Source organism: Tachypleus tridentatus, chromosome 10 (assembly GCF_004210375.1).
Source record: "Tachypleus tridentatus isolate NWPU-2018 chromosome 10, ASM421037v1, whole genome shotgun sequence".
In the NCBI taxonomy this organism is placed as follows: Eukaryota; Metazoa; Arthropoda; class Merostomata; order Xiphosura; family Limulidae; genus Tachypleus; species Tachypleus tridentatus.
The window spans coordinates 179,014,385-179,036,792 of record NC_134834.1 but is presented as its reverse complement, the minus strand read 5'-3'; the positions used below and the strand labels follow the sequence as shown (position 1 = coordinate 179,036,792).

General features: G+C 35.3%; 2 long non-coding RNA genes across 2 annotated transcripts; one reads left to right on the top strand and one right to left on the bottom strand.

The window, feature by feature from the left end:
- Window positions 1-9,322: 9,322 nt before the first annotated feature.
- Window positions 9,323-17,871, bottom strand: LOC143231033 (uncharacterized). Its single transcript, XR_013016758.1, has 3 exons — window positions 17,148-17,871; window positions 12,468-12,596; window positions 9,323-9,522 (listed from the first exon to the last, which is right to left on the bottom strand). It is a non-coding gene; the product is annotated as an uncharacterized LOC143231033 (long non-coding RNA).
- A 479-nt stretch (window positions 17,872-18,350) lies between these two features.
- Window positions 18,351-21,789, top strand: LOC143231034 (uncharacterized). The gene is made up of 2 exons (XR_013016759.1): window positions 18,351-18,413; window positions 21,554-21,789. It is a non-coding gene; the product is annotated as an uncharacterized LOC143231034 (long non-coding RNA).
- The last annotated feature ends 619 nt before the right edge of the window (window positions 21,790-22,408 follow it).

Genomic DNA, 22,408 nt, shown 5'->3' with positions numbered 1-22,408 from the left:
TGTATACTTATTATGTCTAAATATTATGGTGTAAAATATTATTAATAATTTAAGTTTGTGGATGACAAAAATAGAATATTTCCCGAATGTCTTTCAAATTTATTGAAGAAATTCTTTCTTCACAGATTGCAAAGTGAGTGATCTCTAACCATTTAGGTATACCTATTGTTTCTATCAAATTATATCTTAAACAAATAAAATACAAAATTGTAATGAATACATATATAGTAGTTGAGTTATTTAAAAGTTAGAAATATTATTAATCTAGGATATTTTGCTTCTTTGATGCAGTCAAATGAAAAAAGATTCCTTTGGGGTCATTGATTGTCCATGGTAGATAAGAGAATAGATACTGAATGTGTAGCTTTACGTTAAAATAACAACTAAGAGAAAAGTAAAAACGTTGTAAGTTATTGGGATTTAGTGTAGAGATTTTATTTTGTTTACAGATATTGAAATAAATGTATCTAAATAGAATGGTAAAGGTAAGTTTACGGAGTTGCAATACCAAATTCCAGGATTCTATCCCCGTGATTAACAGAGCACATATCGCCGATTGTGTGGCTTTGTACTAAAAAAACATACAACTTTTCAGAAAAATTAATTGGCGTTATAGATAACAAATTATGCTGCAGAGATAGCAGTGATAAAACCCAAACAAGAATTGGCTCTCAACTACATACGATAAACAAACTACAACTTCTTTTTAGTTTATCGTTTCCCACAATTCATATAATGTGTCTGGTCACTTTTCACTGTCAGGCATTTTACATAACGCATACAGCTTCAGTAGTGACCACTGACAAACAATCAATGTTCGTATCTGAACTTTATAAAAGCTAAGCTATATTTGTGAGCAGGGGCGTAGATTTTTTACACCCGATGGGGGGGAATATTTTTTGCAATCACTTATGTAAACTGTTCAATTTGCAAATTGGTAATCTCTGATTACGTGAACCTGAAAGCTGTAAACATGCAGTCACAGAGTAATCTTGTTGCCACGATACTTCAAGGTTTCCATGTAGGTTTGTATAAGTGAGGTGCTGTGAACAGTTTTTAAAATGTTAATAGAATAAAGACAAATGTGTCGCAAATTAACTGCCACATGAATTTATTCCTGCACACTGCACAGTATAAAAGATGGCCATTATATTTGACAAGGTTACTAATAACTTTCATTGCATGGATTACGTTTTCAAATATTAATAAAATTAGAAATTACCCTTGATAAGTTTATATCTACTGAAAAACTGTTCATGTTGTTTGATAAAAATAATTAAAATGTCTTTGCGAACTCTTGAAAATTACACATCAATACAATGTAACACACAATTATTCATACTTTTCATTGAAGTAAGATTCATTTAGTTCTCTAGTCTACATGTTCCCAAACGTAGACCTTCTTTGTGATGATCTGTTTATGAATTCTTTCATAAGCTTTTCTATATTTATCTTGTCGACCTCATCTTTGTGAGTGTGACAAACTGCCACATGGTTGAAGCGGCCCTGAAACGTAGTTGACCTTAACCACGTCTTCAACCGTTTTAATGCAGAAAAGCTGAGTTCACATTCGCAGCTGGATACTAGACATACAAGCAAAATTTTCATGAGAAGAAACACTTCACTAAACTTCTGCTGGCTTGTTTCATGCATTTTACAGTAAGCATCGTTCGCACCTTTCAGAGATACTGCTTTTGTTGTTCCTTTGAATATGGGTAACTGAAACTCGAGCCGTTGTGCAGAGATTTCTGGATAGAAGTTTATAACTGAGTTGTCAATCTTGCCAGATGTGATCATGTTCTCAAGTGCCAGATATTGCCTCAAGTCATTGTTGTCTGCATTGAATCTCGTGGTCAGATGATTTGTGGCTGTGTCCTCAAATTCAAAATATTGGCTTCTGTAGTAATCTCTAGCTGTTGCAGAATGGTGTGCTTAGCCATCACCTGTGATCCTTCTGGGGGTTCTGCGAATGCGTGGTAGTTCAATAGGCACCAGATCTAGGAAAGTTACCTTTTTCTCATATTCATCAAATATCTTGTTGTAATTTTCCTCTATTCACAATACCTGCAATTGTTCAACTGTCATTGCAGATGTTTCAATCATGCCAGATACTATCGCTGATATGGCTTGGAATGCACGGTTTAGTTCCTCTAATGCAGCTAATGGATGCTGATCCATCAACAATCCTAAAACTGTCTTTCCTTTGTCAACTCTGTCCAGCAAACCTTGTGCTTTCACTGCTATATCTGATTTTTCATTTGCTAATTCAGACAAAGAATGAACAATGTTACTGTAGTGATCATTAGCACATGTAATTGCAGATAAACGGCACAACCAGCGTGTTGGAGACCGTTGGCGGATGTATTTAACTGGACCATTGTGGCTGTCTGAAGATACAATATTTTAAAAGATTGTATTGTATTTGCCTGACCTCTGAAGCAAGACACCAAGTTCATGTACCCACTGGATAGAATCTCGAACACATTTACGCGCTTCAACTGCTTGTTGCATTATTAAATTAGCCTTGTGTGCTCCACAGTGAAAAAACAAAGCTGACGGTTGCTTCTCTTTTATTTTTGCTTGGCATCTACTGTACGTATCACTCATGTTAGCGGCTCCATCATTAGTTTTTGCTCTTAATCCTGACAGTGGTAAATTGAGTCTAGTCAGTACGTCAAGTATAGTCGAGGATATTGTTTCACCAGTTGCATTGGAAACATTGTACAAACCAAGAAATGTCTCATGGACGTCAAGGTTCTCATCTACGTATCGTACACATATTGCTTCCTGTTTGGCACCTGTAACATCTTGAGTGCCATCAACCATTAATGCAAAGATTTTACTTTGCTGCACTTCGTGTGCTATGTTCCTCAATATTTCATGGCTGAACATCTCCATTATTTCATTCTGAGCCTGGGGTGATGTGAATGTGGTTTTCTTTGAAAAGTAGGCCGTCAACTCAGGTTCTTCCTCTTCCAGGAGCTTCATTAACTGCAGGAAGTTCCCCCTCCGTATCAGTATGTCCACGTAGTGCTAAACCTTGACGCAGTAAGAAACGTAAACTTCTGAATATTTTGGCTAGACTTCTTTTGCATTCTTCCTACTGCTTTTTTTTTTCCATCATGTAGCTGAACAGTCACTGGAGTTGCATCAAACGCAAACTAACGTGGCAAGGTTTAGTTCAGAGAGAGAGACATCAGAAGATTTCTCTCTCCAACTGGGGTGTTCAGAAACGTTATGGTTCCTCTTCGTCCCCTTTCGTGGAAGGTTATTAAGTTCAGCTGGGGTTTCTGTTTTTCTTTTATTTTAAGTCTTTTTGGGTGAAGGAGTGAAGTTGGTCATAATTAATATTATTCATGAGCGAGGCAAAGGTAGCACCGGAGAAAACAGCCAGAACTCGTCCCGAATGGCAGATGGCATAGTAAATGTGAACATAAACGCGAAACGATACGACCCGATTTAGGGCATGGCAATAAAGTTGCCTTGGTTGGGATCTAAAGATCTAATCCCTAAGATTTTGATGCGGGGGGAAACGGGAGTGCCCCGAGAAAAACCCACTTTCACAGGACAGGCGTCGAAAGATTTACCTGTCCTGTGCCCGAGACCTGAAAAAAGAAAATACATAATATTTACGTGAGGTTTGCCCTTTAAGTACTTTGTTGTGTGATTTGTGATTTCTAAATATGTTGTATGGTGAAATAAATTTGGTTGATGCACTGGTTAATTTATAGAGTGATGCAATTAGTTTGTTTCTGTTTTCTGCTTTTAAATGGTATTTGTATGACATTTCCGTTAGACTATTTCTTAGTGTTGGTAAGTTACTGATTTGATGTATATAGTTTACTGGAGTGAATGATGGTAGTCTGAATGCAGATCTTATTATTTTGTTTTGTTGAACTGGAATTTCTGGAGTGTGTTATTTGACATATTATATGTGACTTGACATATTAGCAGGTGGATGTAAGCCTTGTGTATTTGGATAACGGTTTTTGGTGAGCATTTTGAGTGTTTGCTGGTTAGAGTCATTAAGTGTGAAATGCGTTTTGTAATTGATGAGTGTATGCTGTTAACATGTTTTTTCCATGTTAGTTTTGTGTCGAAAGTGATACCAAGGAATGTGATGTGTTTGCTCATGTTAATGGTCGTATGTCTGAGTGATAATTTTACTTTTTCTAGACTTTTTCTTTGTCTTTTAGTTTCCTGTAGAAGGTGATTGCTTGTGTTGGTTTTAAAACTACTCTCCACTTGGTACTCCAGTTCGAGACGTTGTTAAGTGATTTTTGCACGCGAGACTTGGCCATTACTGGGTTTCTGGAGGTGCTCCAGATAGCAATGTCGTCTGCGTATTGTGAATTATGAGTGTATGTTAAATTGGGGAAAGGTATGTCGCTGACAAAAATAATATACAATAGTGGAGAAAGGACTGATCCTTGGGGCACTTCTGCGGTTATATTGAATGATTTAGATATAGTTTTATTGACTTTTACTTGTGCTGTTTTATCTGTCAGGAAGTTTGATATCCATTTAACTATAGTAGGATTTATTTTTAGATGAGTTAATTTGTATTTGTTGGCATTGTGCCATACGCTGTCAAATGCTTTTTTAACGTCTAAAAATACACCAATGGTTACTTGGTTGTTATTAAAAGTTTTGTAGACTGATTCGGTGAGTCGTGTGAGGTGATCTGTTGTTTGCCTGTTTTTCCTGGAGGCATTTTGGGATTCTGGAAGGATATTATTTATTTCACAAAAGTGAAGAAGACGGTTAAAGATGACCCTCTCCATCAGTTTTCCAAAGCAGCTTAACAGACCGATGGGACGGAAATTATCTGGATTGGTCCTGTTTGTTTGTTTCTTTGGAATCGTGGTTAAGATGGCTTTTTCCCAAGTGTCGGGGTAATATCCAGTTGTTAGTGAAGTTCATGATGTTTGTGAGGTGTTGTAATAGGAAAATAGAGCTTTTTTTTCAGAATAATGTTTGGTATTTGGTCATGTCCGGGGGAAGTGTTTTTCAAGTTTTTAATATTAATTTTTAGTTCAGTGATGGTAATTTTCCTGTTGATTGAACTTGAGTATGTTACCAGTGTCTCGCCAGCGAATTGTGGTGAGAATGAACCTTGATTTGTATTTATGAAGTTGTTGACATGATGTTGGTGTTGTGTGTCAAAGTTGACTGAATTTAAGTTGTTGAAGGAGGATTCGTAGTAGTCGGCTAATAGGTCGGCTTTCTCTACGTCCGTCCTGGCGATTATGTTGTTGTGTGTGATATGTTGTAGCATGTGATTTGTGTTTTTGTCGGACTGGAGTTACATCAAGTGAACCTTCTGAAGATATAGCGAATCTGTGTTGAGAGGAGGATTGGTGTTCGTTGGATTTCTGTTTTGCCTTTTTCTAGTTGCAAAAACCGGTGGATATGAAGGTATACTCCACTGGTCTCTCCAATTTCCTTGTAAAAAGGCCTCTATTTTCCGCCTAGGCACAATGAAAGCATATGACTTTTTTGAGTCTGATTGTCGAAGTACAGCCATGGAAACTCATCACACTACTTGCCATGGAAGTTGATATTTTGAGATTTTGCTTTCTGTCGTGGTATTAGTTGTGCGTCTGGATGATATGGCTTTCCACACTGTATATGTGGTGTGTCAGATTTTTCATTACTGCACAAACTTATTTCACAACTATCTGGTGGTTCATGATGTGCAATAATTGCACAAGCATTTTCAGACTCGTCCTCTGATGGACATGGTATTTCCTCTGTATGGCAAGTTTCTATTCCTTTGCTTGAGGTTGTTAGACAATCTTCATTGTCACTTGTAGTACTAGTAACTGGCTTGTAGAACTGTCTAATATCGGAAAGTTTCAGACGCTTGCTTGTCATAATTGGAATCTGTTTTCCAGATGACTCAACAGGCTAAAATACAGTCTTTATTGAAAAACTCTAACGTACAACAAACGAAGATAGAACAGAATGGAAGTAGGACTGAGCTGTAAAATGTATTTAAGTCAAACGCGCGAACCTCACAGTGACTACCAAGCCGACTGACCGCTTGGACATCGCTGGGGCAATAATGTGTGCTAGTTACAACACAAGTAATTGCAAGTTTCTCAAAAAATACTTAAGCAATAACAAATATATTATATTCCTGTTAAAGCTCATCAAAAGGCAAACACGTTGTGATATAATGTCTTTTATCACGTCTATTAAATAAAAACACCTAAACAAAAACTAGCAATACAATTCGAGTAGAGGCTTCAGGCCGTTGAAATCTCTCCTTTTGTGTTCTAATTATACAAGAAAATGCAATATTTTTACTGTCTATGATAAGAGAATATATTGTTCTTTTACCATAAAGCACCAGCACTTTATTAGAGGGCAGTGATAATCTAAAATTTCATGAATTAATGAGGGCCACAAACACAGGTCTAATGAGCCCTGTTGTAAAATCGAGGCTCACACTAAAGGGAGCGGAGGGGGTTGATGTAGGGCGCGTCTAGATCCGAGCGGCTCGAACCTGTCGTTAACTGTACACTAAACGTACACTATGGTCAGCGGCTTCGGCAGCTAAGGAGAGTAGGGCGTTCGACAATAAAACTGTCTAGACATGTATAAGAACAAATGGCGTTGGAAAACCGCACAATATACACATAAGATTGGTGCAGCTACAAGCTACAAATGGCCTGCCAGATCTAGATCACAGGAGTTTACGCTTGGGAGTAATATTTTCGAATTTCATGCTCTGTTCAATCTGTTGTGATGAAAATTTTACTTAATCTTACACTACGTACAAGACGTAAGCAGATTCTGTGATAGTGCTTGCAAGCCTTGCATGTATACTTAGGCCTACTGACTGATACTTACGAACTATCGCTTAGATCGAAAAGCTTAGAAGCACGCCTATATTAAAGATATACATTTCGGCTACTTAAAAAGTTTACATCTAGGCCTAATTATGTAATTCGATTGGTAAGAACACGAGAATCACAAAAACAAACACACAATTTGTAGGCCTGTGATGCAATAAAACAATTCAACATACCAAACTGTAGGGGGGGATGATTGTATGCACCACACCCCCTAAAATGAAGGAGGATGTATTCCCCATCTCCCCAGGATTTACACCCCTGTTTGTGAGTGACTAATTGTCGTTATCGTCAAAATATTGTTTAACCACATTTTTTTTTTGCATGCTTGGATTCATTGTCTTGCTAGAAATTTACCCTGTGATTGATAAGTTGTATTTTGGAAGTGATAGCATGATGGATCAATATCAGTTTGTTCTTGTCAACAGTTTGGGTACCATAAATTTTGTGTAGGATTTTGATATAACAGGCTGAGATACATCCCCAGACTTGTACTGATCCCACAGTTCACTGTAGACATTGCACATTCATTATGATACAATTGCCCTTTCTGCCGTCGAATAAACTGTCGTTGATTGTTTTACAGACAGCTCGAACTTGGATACTTGTTAGCAGTGGTTTTCGAGTAGATACAGGTCCATTTAGACTAAAATGTATCGTATTGTTCAGAGTAAGATCTCGTAAAGCAAATACCCTAAAATACTTAACCTTACCTTTGGTTTTCTACCACAACCTCTTTTGTTCAGATTCGTGTATCCTTTTCACAGGCTTAAACACAACTCCTGCTGAAATATGAAGTCTCGCTGCAATTTTTCACATCAAAAAGCATCACTGGTCAACCAGAACTTTAATTTCTAGACTAATGACTAGTTTTACTACTACTACTGAGCATAGTATAATTTGCTGCACTTTTATTGGCTTTATACTAGCTTAACACATTTTGATTGGTGAAATCACAGCTAATTGTGGTATAAACCATCAACAATGGCTGTACTCCGGTGCGGCTCATTTTCCATTAAGAAACAAAAAGTGACATTTATTAGTATTTATCTTTTATACCATTTTCATTCACCTTTTCTATAATTTCCAGTACCGTATAACCATTTTCTTAAGCATTGTAATCAATATTATTTACGAAAATAACTTTAAATAAAGAATAAAATGAAATGAAATGTTATAAACGATACATAAAATCTAATTGTTTGTTTCATAAACTGCCATTGACTTCTCTATGGATTAACAGGGAATATACATCGTAAAATAAGCAGCTAACTGAATTTACTCGAATTTATAGAACATTTTGTGTTGCTTTAATCAATATGTATACCTCTTGAAGTGCTTCAATAACTGTTTAAGGCTTTAAAACTGGAAGTTTTAATTTATTTGTTTTTGGATTTCGCACAAAGCTACACGAGGGCTCTTTGTGCTAGCCGTCCCTAATTTAGCAATGTAAGACTAGAGGGAAGGCAGCTAGTCATCAACACCCACTGCCAATTCTTGGGCTACTCTTTTACCAACGAATAGTGGGATTGACCGTAACATTATAACGCCCCCACGGCTGAAAGGGCGAGCATGTTTGGCGCGACAGGGATGCAAACCCGCGACCCTCAGATTACGAGTCGCACGCCTTAACATGCTTAGTCATGCCGGGCCGCGCTTGGACTCTTCTTTTGTCAACGAAAATAGTGAGATTTATTGAACATTATAAATCTCTCACTGCTGATAGGGCGATCATGTGTTGTGTGACGGGAATTCGAACCTGCAAACGTCATATTACTAGTGGAGAGCCCAAACCATCTGGCCATATCGGATCTAAGACTGATAGAACAGTTTTTGAAATCTAATACACGTATGTTATTTTTCTGTTTAACCTAATTGTTTTTACAATGAGTAATAATATTTAAAGCCTCGGCTTATTCAAGTTTGATTTCTCTTTTTTTTTCTTCAACTACCAAGTACAAATCAGCTCATGATGGATCTGGAGGTAGTATCTCCTAAAACTCTGCTAAGCAATGGATGTTTAAATCGCATAAGAATTCTGCTAAAATTCTCAACATTCTCTTCAGTTCATCTATAAAGTTTCCATTGAGTAACATTATCAAGCTTTATTGGAGTGATTTCGTTTTTATAATAAGAGACTGTGGTAAATTACTTGTTATTTCTGGTTATTTAGATTTGTTCGACATTATAATTGTGATACATCTCTAGTTTGATAAATACAATAATACTTATTAAATTAATTGAACATGCATTTCATTTTCTAATTGTCTTAAGCTTCGTGTCTTTACTTGTTTTTTGAAAGAAAACTGTACAACGGACTGCTTACGCTATGTTTGTTGTGGGGAACTAAATTTCTATCTCAACGTTATAATTCCTGAAGCTTATAGTTAATTATGAATGTCAGTTGTCCCCTACTAAAATGAGAAGAACTTAACAATCAGGTATCAAACATGAGTTTTTACTGTATTTGCTTTATTCAAATCTACAGTACAAACCTTCGTCAGTTCACATATTATTATATTTTCACTTTATAAAATGTCTGAACGGCAGTAGAAATTTGCACTTCCTTAAGTCCAGCGCTGGTCCAACGGTAAGTCTACGGACTTAAAACGCTAAAAGGAGGGAGTTCGGTTCCCCTCGGTGGAATCAGCAGATGGCTTTGCTATAAAAAAAAAAAAAAACACCCACACTTCCTAAAATTAAATCTCAAATGCTGTTCCATGGGGGAGAAGCTTTATGTCTGAATAAAATTATCTTATGAAACATAAAACATGCACGATTATGGTTTACATTCTAGCTTTTTAATGTTTTTTTAGTTATTCGAAAGAAGAGGTAAAATGTCTTAATTATTAAGTACTGAAAATTATTTAGAAGAAAAAAACAAATCATTATATCAACACAATTATAACAAAATAATAGCTGCATTAATTACACTCATATTCTTTTTTTTTCATTTTAGGCTTAAAACTTTTTCAAAACTAATTGCTCTGTGTTTGTTTTCATAATACGTTCTGTACACATTTTCAAGTGGTAAATATAGTTGTTTGTTCACAAAAACACCTATAGATGGTACCTTAATCGCCTATTATTTTGAGCTATTGTGAAGTACGTTGGTGTTAGACATCATGTCAGTCTTTTCTTTTATAAATAACGAAAACAATTGATCAGCAGAGATTCTTAGATATTTGTTATATATTTCGTAAATTCAATATATTATCCATTAAAATGCTTTCCTTTAAAAAATATTTAAGAAAAAATGACGTTTGTTTTTCAACAATATTTTTAAAACTTCACATACGAAAATAAAGATACTCATATTCATTCAAAGCGACAATGTTACAGGAAAATCTCACATACTGCTTTCTAAGAAAAATAAATTTAATCAAAATGTTGTTTCCGATTGAATATTTATGTATTCCAAGTGAGTGATCCATGTTCATACAGTGTTTGTTATAAAAAATAAAATGGAGAACCATATAATTTAAATATTTTCAGCATTTCTATGAAAACCTATTAGAATATTTTCCTAATAAGTTGTAATGTGTAGGTGAAGAGGCATGCTAACTCACAGAAATTATGTTTCTTCTGGCCTTTTGGGTCATATATGAATAAAATGTTATACTTTATGAGCTGAATTATTTTGAGTTTTGAGAAAGCTAAGAAACTATCGTAAGATAATATAAACTCTTCAATTTACTGCCTAGATCGAGTAAGACTGCCAATTCTAAACATTCTAATACTTCACCATTAACATCTATGAAAATTTGGAGAACATCAATTGCGCTTTTCAGCCTTACATTAGAAATCAAGTCCTTTGTACTCGATGAAACATGGAATTATTAAAAAGTTCCAAATGCTAATTGACAGTGTGTGTCCCACTCGTTGAAGACACAAAGTATGTCTCATCAACAATAATTATCAAGCTAATGGTTACACTAAGCAATTCATTCAATATTTTAACAATAATATTGGAAAAATGACATTTAATCTCAAGGTGAAGACAAAATCCTTTCATTTCAGCCAATGTTTTGCTGTAATGGCGAAGCGTTGACTGAAATAAAACAATTTCTTATCATTATCTGGTGAGTAAATGGCTTTTTTTTTCTTCTCAATTTATTGTCAAAGTGTCCAAATATCTCTAGTATGCACAAAACATTCTGAAGAATAACAAAATAATTAATTCAGCAGCCACTAAAATTTCAGGTTTTCTCACTAACCCTATGAAAACGACCTTAATCACAATCTCTCCACCTTTTGTGCTTAGTCTAAGATACAAGCACAGAATAATTTTTAAGAAATTTAAAATCAAAGTTATTTTAAATCTGGCAAAAAAAATCTGCTCAACACTCTGACCTGAGCTACACAAGCTAGTAATCTCAAAAAAGTAAAACGTATAGTTCACAGTTGTGGTGAAATCAATATTTCAGAAATAGAATAAACTCTCAACCAGTGACTAATAGAACTTGATGGTGTAGCTAGTTTACTACATACAAAGAAACCCGCTATACCTGAAAGTTCTTACAGTATACTCGTTTGATACCACATAAAACTGGAAGCTTAGAAAAATTAAAGAAATTTTGTGAATAAATTGTGTAGCTTTGTCTTGACAGTCAATGAATTATTTGTTTTTTGAATTTCCCGCAAAGCTACACAAGAGCTATCTTAGCTTTCCATCCCTAATTTAACAATGTGAGACTAGAGGAAAGGCAGCTAGTCGTCACCACCTATCACCAAAACTTGGACTACTTTTTTACTAATGAATAGTGGGATTGACCATCACATTATAACGCCTCCATGACTGATAGGGCGAGTACGTCTGGCGTGACGGGATTTGAACCTACAACTCTCAGATTACGAGTCGAGTGCCTTAATTACCTGGCCATGCCTGGCCTACTTTATAGAAATTTTACCCCTTCTTTTCAGAGTGTAGGGGTAAAACATGAAACCAAAAGTACAGTATGTGCTTGTAAATTAGCATGCTTGTAACAACCGAATGTCCAAATCCTCAAGGTTATAAGCTGCTTGTTCAGGTTTTCTATGAGATAAACTGCAAAACATAAATGTTTCGGTGCATTAGACACGCTGTTGTGAAACCACATAGAAAACAAGCTTGTGTTAATTTACCTACTTGCGCAACATCTGCATGTTGTTATATCACCATGCACCACAGTATTTGACCAAAGACGTCTAGTAACTTCTAAAGCTGTTATCTAGATTTCAAGGCTTGAGCAACCATAAATAAAGACCCATTGATTTTATAATTGAGACTCTCTTTTGAATACGGATAAATATATTCCACGTGTTTTCTTGTTTATATAGTAAAGTGTACATTCTTAACTGTTGATGAAATATGGTACCTACAGGAGAGTATTATATTTCTTCCCATGCTATGAAATAAAATGACAGATATTTTTTATATAAATAAAAATGGCTGCAATTTGTGCTTTGATATTTGAGACAAATATACGATTATAAAGTATATCAAAAAACACAGGGTTCTCGTGTACAGGATAGAATAATGGTTCACCAGTTGATCAGAATTGTTTTTCTTTTAAAGTATATCCAATGTTACAGAGTTTTCGTGTACAGGATAAAACAATGGCTTACCAATTGATCATGTGTTTTTCTTTTAAAGTGCATCCAAATACATAGGATTCTCGTGTGGAGGATAAAATAATGGTTCACTAGCTGATCAGAAATGCTTTTCTTTCAAAATATATCCAAGGTTACAGGGTTCTATAGTGGAGAATAAAGAATGGTTCACCAATTGATCAGAAGTGCTTTTATTTTAGATTGATTTAATCCCAGGATAATTCTGATAATACAGTTGATTATTTACAAAATATCACGATATGTTTAGGAAGTTCATAAATGTGAAAACAATATTACTACTTTTGTTTCTGACTCATACTCATGAATGTAGAACAAGTTGGAAAATTATAAACTCTGTTTCGAACGACCATATTCCTTTAAATGATACAGTTATTTTTACCACTCTGCGTTAAAACTTACCATAAGTTTACGGTACAGTTAACATCAATTCCTTGTTAAAAGACAAACCATATTAAGAGTTTAAAACACACATATACTGACGTTTTTTGACAAAATGAAAGATAAAATATTTATTATTATTTACAGCCGACTAGTTTAAGTAACACTAGGCCTGATGATCGTAACTGAAACTAGTTGGCTGTAAGTAATAACTCATAACACAGTAGAATCACTTGGGAAAAAAAAAATTACAACGTTAAACCTTACCATGGTTCACTTTGGTTAATATCAATTCTTACCAAAATGATAAACTAAGTAACTCCAAACTTTGCCATCGGTCCACTCTATAGTTGACTCACTATAGTCCTCTCTATTTAACTTAGTATAATCTAACTTTTGCACAAGTTCACTCTAGTTAATATCTATTCCTGTGAAAATACTTTATTTTGATGACACAAAATAAAACAATTTCTCAAGATTAATAGAGAAACTTTAATATTTTATTATTTTTACATTTTTAAGAATAATTCAATCGTTATTGTAATCCAAAACGCACAGTTTGTTTGTTTCAGATCAAAGCTACATTGGGCTATTTACTTAGCCTACCGTAGAGAATCGAACACCAGATTTTAGATTGGTAACTCCATAGATTTACAGCTGTTTTACCGGAGGTCCGAACATTCGTCATGTAGCTTTACTAAAACATGTTCTTTCCCCGTGGCATAACGGTGTTCTGTGAGCTCACAACGCTAGAAATTGGGTTTCGGTACCCAGTGGTGGGCAGAGCACGGATAGCCCATTGTTTAGTTTTGTGCTTAATTTAAAACTAAGAACAGCTGCCAAAACATGTCGTATCGTTATAGAAAGTTAACAGCTTTATGTAATGAAAACATTTACCGAATTTGGAAATTCAGGAGTTTCTGAACCTTAGCTAATTAATACAAAGCAGCAATCTGTTTACAAATACACCAGAAACAATATTAATACTTCCTGTACTAAAGTATGAATAACATTAGCTTATTTCTTTAAAGATATAATTTTATTTTCGTGTTAAAGCTATATCACTGAAATCTACAAATTAGAGTTTCTTACATTTTGCGTACTGGAAGAAACTAACTCATGTTCAAAACTTCTAAAACATGTGACCGGCGTATTTGTTATACCGTAAAAAGTGATTTCTGTGTTATCAGAGTAGAAAAGCAAAAGATTAGTACCTGTATACATCGTTCGCTCATTGTCTTGATTGTTGTTGTTTGTAGTTAAGCACAAAAATACACAAAGGGTTAACTGTGCTCTACCAACCAGGGGTATAAAAACCTGGTTTCTAGCAGTATAAGTCCGCAGACATACCGTTGTGCCACTAATATTGTATACTTTCTTCGAAAACATTAGTCAATAAAATTAATGTTATATACTGGCTATAAAGTATTGATTTAAATATATCTCAGGACGGCTGGTATGGGTATTAACACTTACCAAAATAAGGCAGAGAACAACGTTTTGACCTACTAGGTATTCTTCAGGTTAACAAAGTATCACTGGCATCAATTACAAAGGGATGGTTATTTGTTCAGTGGTTGTTAAGCTTAGCAAATCAATGGCAACAGTTACAAAGGGGTGGTTATCAGTGCTGTTTGTTTATTGTCCCCAGGTGAACGCAGCAGTTTATATATGTAAAAACGGCTCGTTTGGGTTGAGAAAATATTTTACGTAGAGGAGCGAACAACGTTTCGACCTTCTTCGGTCATCGTCAGGTTCGTTTAAAAGTGTTTTAATAAGTCGTGTACAACATCTGTAATTATTTATCCCTGAGTTTTTGGTGTGGTCGAATATTTCCAGAAATCATATTCAAAACTTTGAAAATTAGAACTGGTTCAAAGAGCTGTATATAAAATTTTGAAAACTACGAATTAATTGAAAGAAAAACACATTTGAAAATGTGAAACTGCGTGTTTAGACAACTTTTTGTTGAGATTGTGATACGTGTTTAAAAACACAACTAATATTTCAATAAATCAATACTTTCGTGATGACGAGAAATCCACTTGAAGTAAAAATGTATCTCAGGATAGCTGGTATGAGTATTAACACTTACCAAAATAAAGCAGAGAACAACGTTTCGACCTCTTTGTTAACCTGAAGAATACCTAGTAGGTCGAAACAAAGAAATCTATAGGTGCTACCTCGGGTAATTTGGTATGGAGAGGCATGAATACACGTTTCATTCTCAAGCTGCTTGAGATATGTAACGGTTGAAAAGATATGTTATAGAAGTTCCATCTGTAGATGCGGCTTGTGTAGCTTTTCTATATGAAGATCCTTCCTGATTATTTTGTGTGTTGTAGCCTGGTGCTCGTGGATAACGTTTGCTACTGACTTTTGTATTTATGGATTCTCGCCTGTTACAAGACTCCGTACTTTGCTTACTATTGCTGGGGTAAGACTTGTTGTACGTATCTTTCTGAATGGTCCTGTTGTCCCAGATTAATTCACAACACATTGTTTTACAATGTTATCAGACACAAAGAACATTCTTGTCTTGGAAGTTCCAAGTCTTCGATCTGAGCATATCTTTATGATACGAGTGTATGAATATTTTGCGAGAGAAAGTGATGTTACACACCCTTCTCAAAAACAATCAGTTTTCAGTGGTACTACACTATATACAAACGCTAAACTTGTTTTGCCACCCGTCTCTTTAGCATAAAAAACGCGATTCTAAGGTACATGTGTGAAATAGTAATGTTCAATTTTATTATAAGATAGTCATTCCCTTTCTATTTTATGCCAACAATAACTACAATAATTCCTGTCTAAGTTTAATGAATGCTTGTAACTAAAACTACCTTTGAGATATTGCGAAAAACGCCGAAGCTAAAGAAACAAAGAAAATTAATAGGGTTAACAATTACGATGAAATTAGGTAAGGTTTTTGTTACCATAGGCCGAGCCTCAATAACAGCTTCTCATTCTGGATACAAAAGGATAGTGTGTAATGAGTCTTCACAGAATAAATGTACACAGATCTGGAAAAAGTAGTTTTAAGCAACTTTGATTCGAAAGAAAAAATATGAGTGATATCTATATTTTTAAATCATAACATCTTCAATTTTATTTATTACCAATCTAAGAAGGACAGGCGTGGCCCAGCGGTTAGTGCGTCAGAATTCGAGTCCTGAGGTTTATGCTTTGGATCCAATGATAAAAAACTCGCATTGTAAGAATTACAATCAACCCCCACTATTGATTTAGCCCACCCTCCCAGTGGAACAGTGGTATATTTGCGGATTTACAACGCTAGAAACCGGGTTTCGATACCTACGGTGAGAAGATCACAGATAGTCTATTCTATAGCTTTGTGTTTAATTACAAGCAAACAAAATTAAAGGCAGTTAGTGTTGATAACCTAAGTGTAGCTTGACTTAAACATTTGAAACAAACAAATGAAAGAGAAATCGAATGACAAATTTGGTGATTTTATTTCTAACCATCCTTGAACTGCCGTATTTCCAACCAAAAAATTAAACAAACTGCTGCGTTAATAATTAGTGATGTCGAGAAAACCCACTTGTAGAGAAATATATATGTAAAAACGGCTCGTTTGGGTTGAGAAAATATTTCACGTAGAGGAGCGAACGAACCTGACGATGACCGAAGAAGGTCGAAACGTTGTTCGTTCCTCTACGTAAAATATTTTCTCAACTCAAACGAGCTGTTTTTACATATATAAACTGCTGCGTTCACCTGGGGACAATAAACAAACAGCACTGATAACCACCCCTTTGTAACTGTTGCCATTGATTTGCTAAGCTGAACAACCACTGAACAAATAACCATCCATTTTTAACTGATGCCATTGATTTGCTAAGCTTAACAACCACTGAACAAATAACCATCCCTTTGTAACTGATGCCATTGATTTGCTAAGCTTAACAACCACTGAACAAATAACCATCCCTTTGTAATTGATGCCATTGATTTGCTAAGCTTAACAACGTGTTAGTAAGATTACATTCAAGATGGCGAATGGCCCACCATATTTATACCCCTAGTTGGAAATTCCTAAGCTTGTCAGGCGTTTTGGCTCCTTTCTAGCCTCCCTGTCGCATTTTCGGAGGATGTAGAGGAATATTTATGCCACCAAAGAAGAGCACCAACTCCTTGAAATCAGGACAATTTTGTGACATGTATTTTTTAAGATGTGTTGTAGGTTTCAGATATTTGTGCAGTGTTAAACGATATAAATAAAATAGGCTACATTATAAGTAAGAAAGCGAACGTTAATAGAGTATTTACGTCAAATAAAATCCACGTTTTTTCGTATTTATTAAATTTACTTACTGCTGTTTGTCTAAATGAGAAATATCAAGGTTACACTGACAATATACCCAGTACCTCATGGGGTTAAGACTCGTAATCTGAGGGTCGCGGGTCCGAATCCCCTTCACACCAAACATGCTCGCCCTTTCAGCCGTGGGGGCGGTATAATGTGACGGTCAATCCTACTATTCGTTGGTAAAAGAGTAGCCCAAGAGTTGGCCGTGAGTGGTGATGACAAGCTGCCTTCCTTCTAGTCTTACACTGCTAAATTAAGGATGGCTAGCACAGGTAGCTGTTGTGTAGCTTTGCGTGAAATTCAGAACAAACCAAACACAGTACCTCAAAGTGTAGCACGTGATGTTTTTCGCTGATGTGGCGTGCATAACGTACTTTGAGATCTTTAGTGCGACACGTTAACCATTAGATTATGTCTGGTCTGTCGTTGTGCGTGACTTACGATGGTCAGGCTCAATCCAAATCTATTCTTCGCATTAGTCCATGTACAAGCAAATCTGATTAGAAACAGTTAGTTAACACCATTCACGTTCAGTTCTTTTACCAACGAATAGTGAGATTAACTGTATTATAATAACGCTCTTACGACTGAAAGAGAGACTGAGATTCGAAGCCGTTACCTGCAGATTACGAGTCGAGCGCCCCCATAACAACCAGACAATGCCAACCCATTTTTAAGTAATAAAACTGACGTTTAAAGAGTAGTTGGATCAAATAATATCCACAACTCTGTAGTATATATTAAATAAATTTACTTGTTGTTGTCTTTCGAACGGAGAAAATAGCACGTAGTACTTTGAAATTCACACGTGTTTGGTGTAAAATGTTCTTTAAAAGAATAATAACAAATTTATGGCGCAAGCGAGGAGACATGGACAACGTTATAAAGCAACACCCATATCTGGTTTTGTAGCTTTAAAGAAATGGAAAGTGGAGGAACTCGTCTTTACCTACGGTTATAAATGTCCAACTGTAAACTATAAAACTAGACTTTTGTATTGTACGACCGTAAAAAAAATGTTTACTTATTCCTTTAATGTAAAGTGTACGTGATGAAAACACGAGTTCAAGGATACTAATTTATTCCTTGTTAGCCTTTTTATTAAAGTGTTTTGTGTTTTAAACTTATGTTTCATAACCGTAATTTCTCCAAGTGGTACAGGGCTTACGCTTCCTGGAAACCAGCTTCCAATCCTCGTTGTAGGCGTTGCAGATACAGTCGTCAATGTAGCTTTCTAGTTAATTACAAACAGTAACTGAATATGATGTTTAAGGATAAATGAGTATATTTCCAGTTTCATATAGTTTTAAAATATCTTTACCAAGACAAACATTTGTTGTCTTTTCATTCGAAATGTTACTATAGCAACTAAGAAAAATCGTTTATGCTTTTCTCGTTAAAATAGTCAAAATTATTGAAATAACGATATAAACACAGTTATTAGATGAAGCACGAGAAGCACACGCTAAATGAAAGTGACGTTTATTGCCACGCGTAAGATGAGTACATTTGTACCAGATGAGCGGTTCATGCGTTACGGCTCAAAATAACTTAAAAGGGCGGCTTATTACTTTTCAGCATGGTACTGTTGCGAAGATAATTAGTTCAAGATGCATTAATATATGAGATATTTTTTCGATTCAGTAAAAGACAATCAAATGTTGTTGGTTAAATAAATTTAGTATAAGAATTCCATGACATGAGAAAATAGTACAATGAAACACTCCTATTTTAAATAATGAAAACAACAGTTTTTAAGGAAAAAACATTAAGTACAAATAAAGATTTATAAAAAGGGTGGTTATAAAGTCAATGCGGCTACTTGAAAAAGCCTAATGGGCGAAATATATAGTAAAAAGAGTTGAATATTTCACATACATGTTAAAGGATCGCGAGTAGTTTATTTCGCTAGTTTCTAAAATTGACACTAGGCGCTTTACCAACTGTTCAATGTTAAACAAGAACATTTTAAATTCTTGCGTTTATCCTCACCGTGATATTTGACATTTCAACACATAACATCTTCTCAGAAATGGTCCCCCGCAGGGACAACGGTAAGTCTACGGATTTACAACTTTAAAATCAGGGGTTCGATTCCCCTTAGTGGACACAGCAAATAGCCGGCTGTGGCTTTGCTATAAAAAAACAACAACACACTTTCCAAAAATCGCCCGGTCCTCTGCTGATGCAGTGATGTCTTTTCGGTGAGGTATGGTTCTTTCGGACTGTGGGTAACACTGATAAACCAATGTCTTCAGAAAGACCTATAACCAGTTTTTCTTTTGTGTGGGAAATAAAAACAGAGAAAATGTTGAAGTGTAGTTTTTACTGCGTAGGCTTTTGACTAATATACATTTGATGTTAAAATAATAAACTTAAACCTCATATTTTTCAAACTTTGTATCTATTTTTATACACAAAATAATTTCATTTTTTAATATATTATTTTGTAAGCTAGATTATATAAAGATTTTATTTAAAAAATCTTGCTTGTATTCACCTGTATGTTTTCAGTAATCTAATAACATGTATTTTTGAAATGGTTATTTACGCAAATACATAATTTTATGTTTTTGTCTTTTTTTTAATCCAGACAATTTTCTATACAACTTTTTTTATTCATAATAAAATAGTCTTCCAGTGTCTCGACGATAAATTTGATGACTTATAACGCTAAAAATTGGTTTACGATACCCGCTGTGGGTAAAGTACAGATTGTTAATTGTGTAATTTCGTGCTTAACAATCAACCAACATAATCTTGTAACCTCCTAACCAATTAAAAAGCGAGAGAATTTTGAATCTCGTTTCTCGGTATTTTCCTGACTGACTTAACTGACCCCCTTACAAAACAACAATATAAAATAACCATGCCATTTTTCTAACAGTAGAATTTTGGTTTGTTTTGAATTTCGCGCAAAGTTACACGAGGGCTATCTGCGCTAGCCGTCCCTAATTCTGCAGTGTAAAACTAGAGGGAAGGCAGCTAGTCATCACCACCCACCGCCAACTCTTGGGCTACTCTTTTACCAACAAATAGGGGGATTGAACGTAACATTATAACGCCCCCACGAATAAGAGGGCGAGCATGTTTGGTGCGACGGGGATTCGGGGCTTTGCACAAAAGTTAAAAAAAAACAACAAAAATCTTACTAATAACTTTTCTCAATTTTGTTTTAAATTTTAGCTTATTGATTGAAATGAAATAAGCAAATCTTAAGGTATTTTATGTCAAACATAAATCCTATACTGTGATTGCGCAGGTATTGATTCATTTACATAAGGCAGTATTGAAATGTAAACAATTACAATGATTCAAATATATAAGTATATATATATACTTATATAAAATTAATGTACGTGGCATGGTTTTATATCGTTGTTTGTAGCATATAAATCCCATTAACTACGATTTTACATCGAATATTTACTTGGCAAATTTTACAGAAACTGAGACCCAGTAGCTTGTCCAAGAAAAACGCCCTTGATAATAACGTCGACATACCTGTTTTGTACGAGATGTATAACTACTTACTGCAACCGTAGTAATCGTATTATAATAAAAATCAGTGAACATAAACTCGTAGTTTGTTTCGAATTTCGCGCAAAGCTACACGAGGGCTGTCTGCGCTAGCCGTCCCTAATTTAACAGTGTAAGACTAGAGGGAAGGCAACTCGTCATCACCACCCACCGCCAACTCTTGGGCTACTCTTTTACTGACTTAACTAACAATAGGAATAGGGCAAGCATGTTTGGTGTGACGGGGATTTGAACCCGCGACTCTCAGATTACGAATCGGGTGTTTTAACCACCTGGCCATGCTGAGCCAACATATACTTCATGTCAGTATACACGTACAGTTTTATAACTAATGTTAATACACGTTTTAAAGTAAATCCGCTAGGTTCATATAAAGTAAACATATATTTCCAGAGAAGGTATGGATTGATTCCACTTGTAGGAGAGATTTGTATTAAAAAGTTTCTCGCTTGAACAGCGGTAAATCTTCGGATTTACAACGCTAAAATTAGGGGCTCGATTCCCCTCGGTGGACATAGCAGATAGTCAGATGTGGCTTTTCTACAAGAAAAATACGCACACGTATTGGCAGTAAAAGACTGAATTTTAAATCTAAATGGCGCAATTCATGACAGTGCAAAGTGAAGTGGGTTTGAGGAACTTGGCACAACAATACTTCAACTTCATTATCCAAAGATGGCTTAGATTCAAGTGAATCCAAGATTACCTGTTAATATTTTTTATTCGTAATTGATCGTATATATAATATTTCCAGTAATTTTATTTACCTCAATATTAAGTTTTCATGACACATTTGGGAGTTGTTGTTTGTTTTTTCTTTGATAAGATCCCGATGTTTCTAAACAGCTTTCAAAGACATCTTTAATGTTTGGAGCCACCTGAGTGGATTTTACAGATCTTCCAAGAGCATCAGGTATATACAGACTTGTCGGTCACTCCAGTCACCTCGTTAAACACCGATTCTTGAAGGAATGGGTCGAGCAGGTTACATGTAGTTGAAGTCAAAGTTAATTCCATCAGCACATGGCAGCACAAGGGATCATAAGAAGTTGCCTGAGTAACGTAAGGCACTAATTGTAGGATTCCAATGTTCTTACCTGCACACACAATTCTTCCATTATTGATATATGCATTTACATTCCCGTATGAAAACAGTTTGGAACCTGGTTTCAAATTATCTCAAGATAATGACTGCTAAGTAATCAGAAGAACTGTTCAAATTTTGCACGCATTTCAATTTTCGGTCATAGTGCTGCAAACCAGGGCTCAATATAGGCGATACGATCGGTAGCTAAGTGCTCGAAGAAAACTCCAAATGAAATTAACGTTTAACAACAACAACAAAAGTTAACTTAAGCCTACATTAGGTACAGCTAACTAAGTTCACTCTTCTTACATTTAAATCCCCCATTGGCACTGCGGTGTGTCTGCGGACTTATACTTCTAGAAACTGGGTTTCCATACCTCCGGTAGGCAGACTACAGAGACAGCCCTTTGTGAATTCTGTGCTTAACAACAAACAACATACATTTATACTCATAAAAATGAGAATGCATTGTAACTTAGATATTTTCATTGTTAACGATATTTTCAGCCAGAATCCCAATCAAAGCTCGAGAGTTTCGGTAAGATTAAGATATTTAGGTTAATTTTTAATGCATATATTATTATTACAATACAA